Genomic DNA, 11,595 nt, shown 5'->3' on the forward strand with positions numbered 1-11,595 from the left:
ACACTTTGAACTCAGACTTAAAGCCTCCAAATTGTAAGAATAAACTCCTGTTTGTTAAGGCCATTCCATTTGTGGTATATTTCTGTCAGAGTGGCACTAGGTAACCAAAACAGAATTATGCACTAAAAATCTGTATATATAGACATATACATGTATACCCTTGTATACTGTGTGTGTGTATATATGTGTGTATATGGAGAAATTCCTAGATGTGAAAATTCTGCGTTAAATAATATGCACCTTTTTAAAGTTTTTGATACTTATAGGAGATTGCTCATAGGAAAGTTGGCACCAATTTATATCCATGTAAGCACTTGTATAAGCATTTTTCAACAGTTTCCAACATTAAAAATTTTGTGGATATTTTAGTATTTCAATTTATAGCTTTGACTTGCTAGTGAGGTGAAAAAGAATGTAAATGCTTATTAGACATTTGAATGTCTTCTGAATTTATTTGACAGAGCTCTTTATATTTTAAGGACCATTTGCTCTCATGATATGTTGAAGTATTTTTCCAAGTTTGCTCTTCATTTTCTGTTGTTTCTGTGGTGAATTTGAGACACTCAAATCTTTTCATTTTTTAGTTTATTACTTCATTTCATTAGTATCAGGCTTGCAATAACCTTCTTCTCCCTAAAATTATTTAATATTCAACTGAATTTTCTCCAGAAATTTTAGTTTCATTACATTAAAATTCTTCTAGAATTTATTTTGTTTTAATGTAAAATGTATCTGATTTTACTCTCCTTCCCACACCTGCCAACAGTTAGACAGCTTTCTAAAATCATTTACTGAAAAATTATTCATTGGCTCATTTGCTTATTCTATAAATATTCATCCAGAACCTACACTGAGCAGGTAATACTCTAAGTATTGGGGATATAGCAAAACACTTATATTAGAGGGGAGTGGCTGTGAGTCAGAATTGACTCTACAGATACTAAGAACAAAAAACAAAAATATGTAATATGTTAACCAAGTGCCATCAAGTCACCTCTGACTCATGATCACCCCCTGTGTGTCAGAGTAGAACTGTACTCCATAGTGTTTTCAATGGCTGATTTTTCAGAAGTAGATAGCCAGATCTCTTTTCCTAAGTGCCACTAGGCAGACCCAAATCTCCAACCTTTTGGTTAGCAGTCAAACTCATTAACTGTTTGCACCACCTAGGGAATCCCTGGGTTAGTTGTTACTAAATGCTATGGATGAACAGGGAGAAGCTGGGATGGCTATTTCACACAGGGTGTTCAGGGAAGGCCTTTCTAAATGGTGGCATTTGGGCAGAGACCTGAAGGAAGTAAGAGATGACCTAAACATCCAGGAAAAGCATGCCAAGCACATATTAAATTTGTGCATGTATAAACGTTTGTGTATCCCTACTTTCTTTTCTCTCCAGTTGATAATGTTCATCTATTCTGGAACTACGTGATACCTGAAGCTTTCATACTTGATTGAGTAAGTGCTGGTCATTCTTATCTAAAACTCCAAACGAATTTTAGATACATTATTCAAGTCCATTTTCCTCCCAAGTGTATGGGAATTTTAATTTTACTTTTTGTGTATACATTAATTTGGTGAGAGTTAACATTGAACTGTTTATCTACTTTCTATATGGTGTGTGTTATGTGTTTCCATTTAAATGTTTTACATCCCTAAGTAGATTTTGTATTTTCTTTTCATTATAGGTCTTGTGTGTTTCCTAAGTTTGTTTCTAGGTATTCAAATTTCAGAGGCTTTTGTGAATTATCTTTTCCTTTTTCCATTGTATTTTCTTATTGGCTATTTTTGCAGTAAGAAATCTATTCATTTTTTTATACTTTGTATCCACATACCACAAATAATTATTTTATTATTTGTAGAGATTTTAGAGTTTACGCAAACAGATTTTGACACCTTGGTTATTTTCATGGGTCTGGGGGCTCACAGCTGTGCATTTATATAGCAGATGTATAATGCAGTCCTAATTTCTGCTAGGAGAATCATTCCTAGTTTGGAGAATGGGATTTAATTATGTCAGTATTTCATGGTGTTTCCCAAAGAATGCCATGATTTTCAGGTGCTCTGGGAATGATTGGAGCCACACATCTCAAATTGTCCCAGATATTCACAATTTCAAATATTTTTATCTTTGTTAACCTGTGAGTTTTACCATATGTCCTTTGATCTTTGCTTCAGAAAATTTTGTCACATGGTTTAGAAACAGGGACAGGCCTGGAACAGTTATAACATATGCGATGTTTTTCCTCTGAATCCATAAGTTTCCTTTCAGCATTCTTCCCATTACTTATGCTTGGATCACACATGTACACACATACACATGCACACACACACACATGCACACACAGTGGTATATCCTGGAAGAAAGGAATTTCATTCAACTAATACCACATGGGCTGCTGCTGTGTAGCCTGGTCTCAGAGGAACCCTAAGGTAGTCTGGTGTGGAAAGTTTTAGAGTTGGAAAGCATTGGTCTGAACCTCACAGATAGCTGTGTACAAAGGTTACTTAACCTAGGTTCTCCTTATGTAAGATAAACACATAATATCTATCTGATGAGTTCCTAGTTGGTGTGAATGGTTAAGCACTTGACTGCTAACCAAAAAGTTGGTGGTTTTAACCCACCCAAAAGCCTCCAGGAAGAAAAGCCTGGCAATCTGTTTCCAAAAGATCACAGCCTTGAAAACTCTGTGGAGCACAGCTCTATTCTGTAACACATAGGGTGAGAATTGACTGGACAACTGGTTAATATCTACATTGTGAGACTGTTGTGGGGACTTGGAAGTGTCCAAAACATGGCCAGCATAGAGTAGGAGCTGGAGAAATCATAACTATTATTATGATTTAGAGTTTAACATAATTACTTCTAAAAAAACCAAAACAAAAACCCTCATAGTGACCGCCACTGGGTTTTCAAGGCTGTAAATCTATGGAAGCAGACTGCTTCATCTTTCTTCCACAGCTGGTGAGTTTGAACTACCAACCTTTTGGCTTAGTAGCTGTGATGTAGTAAGCTACATAGTATGGCCTTTCTAGCCATAATTCTTTGTAAACTCAGTGGTGGAATTTGCTGTAAGTAACTGAGTAGCTCCTGATTGTTAAAGTTATCCACCTGGGGTATTTCTGTTGGGAGCAGCACAAAGTAATCTTCCAGGAAGTTCTCTCTCTCTCTCTTTCTCAGGTATTTAGAGTTCTGATGTTGGGATTGATTAGTTTGGTCACTCTGCCAGGCTCAAAAGGATCCCTCCTAGAGGCAGAAAAAAAATCTCTCACTGCCAGCTGAGAGACATGAGAGACATGTATTGCTGGTAGAGAGACTGTCAGCTGAGAAACAGCAGGCTGAGAGAGACTAAGCATGTTCCTGAACTTGAATTGTAGCCTGTTGCTTCCCTAATAAACCCCATAATCTGTGAGTTCTGTGTGGCCACTGCAGTGAATTGTTGAACCCAGAAGAGAAGTGATGGGTGCTGCAGGAGGAACAGTTGGTGCCAGGGTTGGTGAAAGGGCTGGAGGGAGGCAGCATGTCTGGCCTTGCAGGAATAGGCCTTGGGCTACGAGATGGTGATTCTGTCTTCCTCTTGTGGGGTGAGAAGAGGTCAGAAGATGCAGCCTCCTTGCCTTTTTGGCTGTAGCCAAATGCCTTAACCACTACACTAACATTACCGAAGTTGTAAGGAAATTCCCTGGTCTCATACTCTATCCTCAGTGCAAAGCAAAGTAAGCAGAATGAGAATGAAGAAAGCAGTGAGGAAGTAATTTGCTGAATTCCCCCTTTATTACACTTCTTCTATGGCTGCTCTTTTCCATTTAAAACAAGCCATCTTCCACTCAAAAGAAAGTGGAAGAAATTTGTCAATTTTTGAACTGTCATCTTCCAACTGTCCATCCCTTCCATGACCAATCCAGTCTTCCTTTTTGAGATACCCACTGTGTACAGTTTGGGGAGGTAATGCCTGACACTAAATAGATCTGATATGACCTTTTCTCAGGGGACAGGCACATGACTGTCACAGCCAGATTTCAATGGAAAATAAGAGGAGGCTCATCACACTTAACAATTCTTTCTTACCATACCCAATATTTAGGGCTTCAGAGAAAAATGAAATCTTAAAACATACCACTAAAAGGGACATGATTTAGTTAAAATTATACATCCTCACATTAAAGAGGATTTTGGAGAGAAGCTAGATGACTGGGACCTTTTGAAAATTAAATTCTTATGTGCATCAAAACACTTTGTCAAAAGGTAAAAAGAGAACCTACAGACTGGGAAACAATATTTGCTTATGATGTATCTGACAAAGGACTTATCTCCATAATTTATAGAACACTTCAACACTTCAAAGACAAACAATCCAATTCAAAAATGGGCAAGGGACATGAACTAACACTTCACTAAAGTGATATGCTGGTGGCCAACAAACACATGAGGAAATGCTCATGATCATTAGAGAGATGCAGATCAAGACAATGATGAGATATCATCTCACCCCAGCAATAATAGCAAAGTTCAACAAGACAGAAAATAACAAATGTTGGTGAGGTTGCAGAGAGATTGGAACACTCAGACACTGCTGGTGGGACTGTAAAATGGTACAAGCATTGTGGAAATGGTATGGTGTTTCCTTAAAAAACTGAAAATAGAAATACCATTTGAACCAGCAATTCCATTACTAGGTATATATCCTAAAGAGGTGAGAAACAGGACATGAAAAGACATAAGCACACCCATGTTTATTGCAGCACAATTCACTATAGCAAAGAGATGGAAAAAACCTAAATGCCCATCAACAGATGAATGGATAACCAAACTATGGTACAGTCACACAATGTAATACTATGCTACATTAAAGAACAATTAAGAATACTTGGATCATCTCGCAATGTGGATCAATCTGGAGGACGTTATGCTGAGTGAAATAAGTTAATTGCAGAAGGACAAATATTGTATGAGCCCATTACTGTAAAAAGTCAAGGAAGGGTTTGCTTAGGGAGGGGAACTCACTTTGTAGGTTACTGGGGATGGGAGGGAAGGGTAAGGGAAAATTTTGGACAAGTTGGGGGCCACACACTGAGTTGGGTAAGGAGAGGGACAGTACGGAAGCAGTCCATGACCTGCATGATAACATTGGGCAAAGGGAGGACATTGAATTGTGTACATAAGATATAGATGACAGAGGCTAATATCAGTATATGCAAAATACTGCATTACCACTAGCATCAAGCACCAGGCTACAGATAAATACATAGACAACTGAGAAGATCAGATGGAGGTCAGTGAATAGGAATAGACCAATGATAGATTCAGCTGAGGATAATTTGCACAGATACTAGTCATACAAAATAACCACAATCATTACAGAAGCAACAGAAGACAAAGTTGGAGTAATCCCTCAGAGACAGACACCTTGGAAGAGAGAACCACCAGCTGCTGTTCTGGTTACCTTCTGCCACTGTGACAAGAATATACCACAAATGGGATGGCCTTAGCAAACAGGAGTTTATTCTCTCACAGTCTGGAGGCTTTAAGTCCAAGTTCAAAGTGCCAGGCTCTAGGGGATGGGTGAAACCCCCTCGACCTTGGGCGTCAGCTCTGCCTCTTGCTCCTGTCCCACAGAAGCTAGAGGCATTTCTTCACTCAGACAGCTACTGGCTACTGAGGCTAATAAGTTCAAGGTCAACAAATAAAATGGCACAGTCCCGATGTTACCAAACTACACAGCAGGCCATTAATTCAAGTCCATTGTAAGTCCCAAGGTCAGCAGAACATGGCAGGCTACTGAACAATGACACAGCTACATGTAGGGTCCAAGTGCGCCATAAGCTAGTGACCATTCCCAAAGCTGTGGCTTATATATGGGAAGCAGACCACATACCCATTTGCTACTCAGCTGCTTGTGGTAGATCCCACCATGGGGTTGATGCCAGTCTCATCATGGGGAGTAACTACCACCAGCTGCCTAGCCACTCAACCAGTCCCAGCCAAGTTGACACACAAACATAACCACCACATCTGCTAACTCAGGACCATAGTATTGGGCAACACCTGGCTCAATTGGCACAACAATACATAAAAATCTTGTTCCACAACCTATGTTGGTGAGTAGTGAATGAAGTCTTAAAAGCTTTCAAGTTGCCATCTAAGATGCAGCTAATGGTCTCCTCTCATCTGAAACAAAGAAGAGTGAAGAAAAGCAGGGCATTTGGAAAAAAAATCAGCCCTAGGATGTGATGGACTTCAAGACCAGAAGAATTAGGTGGTGCCTGGCTACCAATGACAACTACTCAAGGAAGGATCAAAACTGGAAATCCTGGATAGAAGGGGAGGAAAAACATGAAACAAAATTCAAAAACACAGTAATGACCAGAATTACTGGTCGAATGGAGTCAGGTGGGACCCCAAGACTATGGCCCTGGGATATACTTTGGGCCTGGGATAAGACTCACTCTCAAGGGCTGGCTCTCAGCTCAACAGTGGAAAGACTTACATGCAGAACACCCAACCCAGGGTGATGCACCCACATACACTATGGAGATACATCCCTTGGAGCAATTGGCCATGGGGCAGCATTCACATGGAGGAAAAGCTGGACAGACAGGAGTGCATAACTAACAAGGGCCCAGGGATGGGGGACAGGGATAGGAGGAGAGTGGGTTAGGGTTGAGGATGCTAACTGGGGAGAGAAACCAAATGGACACGAACTGTTGAATGTAAAACAAGTTCTGCTCTGTAAATTTGAACCCAAAGCACAATTAAAAAAAATTAAAAAGATGTAATTAGTTAAAAGGAGGTCATACTGTATTAGGGTTGTGGTGTAGTGAACTACTTAATATGACCCTTCTAGTAATAGTCTTTGTCACTCTCACGCAATGATTGAGACTATGCAAATAAGATGCTAAAAAAAAAAAGAGAGGATTTTGGAGTAGAAAGCTCTTTTGTTTATAATTTACCAGCCAAAGGGGTAGAGGATGATCTTATGAACCAGCAGTTCTGATCCTAGGTGCATATCCAAAAGAAATGAACGTGGCAGCACTAACAAAAACCTGTCCACCAATGTTATTTGCAGCACTTTTCACAATAGCCAAAAGGTGGAAACAATTGAAATGCCTATCAACAGAAGAATGGTTAAATAAAATGTGGTATGTACACACAATGGGATACTACTCAGCCATGAATAGTATCCCATTTCTTCTTCATTATCTTCATTTCTACTTCAGAGAAATGAAGTTCTGATGCATGGTGCAACGTGCATGAAGCTTGAAAACTTGCTGAGTGAAATAAACAAAAGGACAAATACTGTATACTCTCACTTATATGAAATAAGTAAATACATAAAACCAAAGATTATCAGCAGCTGCAAGGGATAGAAAAGGGGAGGAAAGGAGGAGCTTATGCTCATAGGGCATTGTTGTTGTTTGCTGCAGAGATGATCCCAACTCACAGCAATCCTGTATGACAGAGTAGAACTGCCTCATAGAGTTTCCTAGGCTATGCTCTTTACCAGAACAGATCAGTAGGTCTTTTCTCCAGGGGAGCTGCTGGTGGGTTCCAACAGCCAACCTTTTGGTTAGCAGCCGAGCACTTAACCATTGTGCCACCAGGGCTCCTTGTTGTTGTTATGTGCCGTGGAGTCAGTGTTAAGTTTATGTTAATGGCGGTAGAACAATTTGGAAAAGGATAGTGAGACTCGGAGGGGGATCTATGTAGGAGATCCTGGACAGAGAGGGAGAGTAATGTGGAACAAAATTCAACATCATTAAAAAAAATAAATAAAGGAACCAGGTTTGCTGGTCTGATAGAACCTGATGGAACCACCGAGCTTGATGGAACCCTAGCTGCCCTTCAGGTCTGGAATTGAACCTACCCCCGTGGCTTCCAGCCAAACAGAAGACAGGCATATGAGCTGAACATTTACTTTAGGTAGATAGACTCCTTGGAAGGAACAATCATGGGAGAACAGAAGGGCTGTTTATGCACCAGGAGACAGCTCCAGGGCAGGAGTGCATGGAGGGAAGGACACAGGGAAGAGGTAAGAGTGTGGAGGAAATGTGAGGGGAGCTGTTGCATTGTGGAAAACTAGTCAATGTCATGAGACAAAATGCATGTGAGCTGCTGTATGGAAAGTGAATTTGCTCTGTAAACTTTCACCCAATCACAAACATACACACACACAAAGATAGTGAGAAGGGTGCACAAGATGAAGAAAATAATCGATGTCACTGAATTGTACATGTAGGAATTTTGGGGATGGCATATATTTTTAACATATATTTTCAACACAATAAAAAAGGGAGGATCAGAGGATGGAGGAGTGGAGGAGAGGTGGTGAATGTTAATGTATGCAACCATCAATATACACCTGAACTCCCTGCATGTTTTTAGGAGAAGTTGAAACAATTTCATTTTTCAGAAGGGGAGAAGTAAAAGTACAATTTGCCGGTTCCCTCTTCATTATCCATTGTCTCAGCATTACTCCTTGGCCCTGAGAATGCTGCCACAAAGCATTTTACTAGCTATCTGATTGTCATCCTACTTAACATGTTCCGTGGTCTGCTGGCTGATGGTAGTTTAAGCAGGATCTAATTGGTAACATATTGTCGATTGAGTTAAGTGCCATATGATAGAAATTTAAACCATGGTAATTTTTCCATAAAGAAAAATCTGTCAACAGACTACAGCACAGAAAACAGCAATAAATCAAATTGTCATGTTTATTAGTTATTGCAGGAATTTAGTTGCCTTGTATTCATTATAGCCCCCATTTTTTTATCACCAATAAAAGCTATAAACAGGAATATTTGTGCAAGGTGCTTTTTAATAGGTTGATATTTGTACACAAACACCTGCTTGTATTTTAATCATGAGGAGATGGTGCTATTTCACTTGAAAAGGAGCAGGTATTTTGACTGTTTTCTAGATTAGGGGTAGTGTTTTTCATTTTTCTCAAAGCTATGTTTTAGAACATTGAGGCTCAACTCATGAATAATCAAAGAAAAACAAATGAAAACAAAAACGAGACACCACCATTTACTTATTAGATTTGCAAACAAGAAAAAGAATTGCTAGGGTGAGTCCATCAAAGAATTTGTAGAACAGTTTTTGCCATTCTATATGTAATATTGAAAAACTGAACAGAGGGTAAATTTCCACATGTGAAGAATGATTAAACATTACTGAACATCTGTATGAGAGAATTCAGCATAGCTATTTATAAGAATAAGTGGAATCATACTTAATGACATGCTAAGTAACAAAATTTAACTACCATTTCTGCCCTTTTGAATTTACAGACCAAGAGGTTAAAGTGGGGGTGTAGATGGGGACTGAGGATTTTCACCCTAGTACTTCTGTATTGTTGTGAAATTTCTATGTCATAGTTTTAATTTTAGAAAAACTATCATTGTGTTTATTTTACTGTCATTAAGAACCAGCATCATTTGTCCTTTTCCTTTTCTTGTAACTTTCCTTTACTCAAGCTCTCCTCAAGTAGCTCTGGTAGCCTAGTGCCTTAGGCATTTGACTGCTAATCAGAAGGCTGGTCGTTCAAACCCACCAGCCACTTGGAAGGAAGGTTGGGCAATCTACTTCCATAGTGATACCATCTTGGAAACCCAAGAATGCGTTGCTGTGAGTCAGATCCGACTCGACAGCAGTGAGTTTGGCTTGTTTACTCAAGTTAGCTTTCAACATTTCTTTCTGAATCTGAAAGGGTCTAATAGTGTTTTATGTGTATAGCACTATTGGAACGTCATAAAACCCTGTCAACTATGTAGGGCAGGTTACTATTCCCACTCTCTATATAATAAATGCATACGGTTGCTAACCAAAAAGATGGCAATTCCAGTCCACCCAGAGGCACCTTGGAAAAAAGATCTGGTGATCTACTTCTGAAAAATTGGCCACTAGAAATGCTATGGAGCACAGCTCTACTCTGAAACACATGGGATGGCCATAAGTCACAATTGACTTAACAGCAACTGGTTTAAAAAGATTAAAAAAAAAAATTGAAGTGACAAAAGCAAAATGATTTATTAAAGGGGTCCCATAACTGTGAGAGGCAGAATGTAAGCCCAGGAGCTTGTCCTCTGAACAGCAGTGTACACGGAAGAAAGACTGGGCAACCTACTTCTGTAAAGATTTACCACCTCGGAAACCCAAAGGGGGTCGCTATGAGTTGAAATCCACTCAATGGCAGTGAGGTTTTTTTTTTTTTGTGTGTGTGTGTGTTATTAGCTGTCCTCGAGTTGACACCTGACTCATGGCTATTCCATGCAGAACAGAGCCGAACTCTGCGTGGTGTATAAGAAAAAGTCTAGAAATTGGAGACCAACATCCTGCTCCCCACCATACTGTTAATTCTCAAGATGACCTTGAACTAGTTTCCTAAATTCCCTCATCAGTTATAGTTCATTACCATTTAATTGTTATTCTAGAGGTGATAACTGGGGGTTACAGGCTCTGGAGATAGATCCCAACTCTACCACTTCCCAGATCTGCACTCTAAGGCATCTCTCAACCTCTTCTGTAAAACAGGCATAATCATAATAGATCTCATGCAATAAAACAAGAGAATGCATGTAAAACACTGAGCACACTGCTTCACATGTGAGAGGCATTAAACATTTTGTTTACTGTTATCTGGATGTCATGGTTACATGTATCTACTAATATGATGTTCACATGGACACACAAGGTATGTATGAGCACATGTCATCAAGCCCACAAAGTGCCAGGTGCTGACTCCTCTTGCAAGCATGGGCTGGATTTAGGAGCGTGCCTGTTCTCACTTTCTAGCCTCCTGCTCATGACCGCTGTGCAGGGTAAGAACTGCAGTGTTGGTACTCTGATCTTGTCTCTCCCTAAAGTCATTTTACAAACTCCCCCCACACATACCTTCAACCTTTCTCAACTTCCAACCACCTCCCTTCAAATTTGACAGCTTAATTGAATGAAAGGCCCTAATAAAATATAGCAAAAATAATGGCAGCTAACATTCATTGAGCCCTTTTAATGTGCCACTGCACTATTCTAAGCACTTGTATTATCTCATTTAATCCATAGTTAAGGGGTTGTTGTGTTATTAGCAAGGAGCTCTGGTGGTATAGTGCCTAAGGCATTTGACTGCTAACTAGAAGGTTGGAGGTTCAAACCCACCAGCCCCTTCATGGAAGAGATACTGGGCAACCTACTTCCGTAAAGATTTACTGCCTCGGAAACCCAAAGGGGGTCACTATGAGTTGGAATCCACTCGATGGCAGTGAGTTTTTTTTCATGTGTGTGTGTGTGTGTGTGTGTGTTATTAACTGTCCTTGAGTTGGCACCTGACTCCTGGCTATTCCATGGAGAACAGAGCCAAACTCTGTCTGATGTTAATATGCCCATGATCCATTGCGATAGAACCATTATGATTCATAGGGTTTTCTCTGGCTTATTTTTGAAATAGATTGCCAGGATTTTCTTCCTAGTCCATCTTAGTCTGGAAGCTCAACTGAAATCTGTTCAGCATCATAGCAACATGCAAGCTCCACTGACTGACATACAGTGGCTACACACTGAGTGGATTGGCTGGGAATCAAACCTGGGTCTCCCACATGAAA

Source organism: Orycteropus afer, unplaced genomic scaffold (genome assembly GCF_000298275.1).
Source record: "Orycteropus afer afer isolate SDZICR_OR568_19922 unplaced genomic scaffold, OryAfe1.0 scaffold00017, whole genome shotgun sequence".
Lineage (NCBI taxonomy): Eukaryota > Metazoa > Chordata > Mammalia > Tubulidentata > Orycteropodidae > Orycteropus > Orycteropus afer.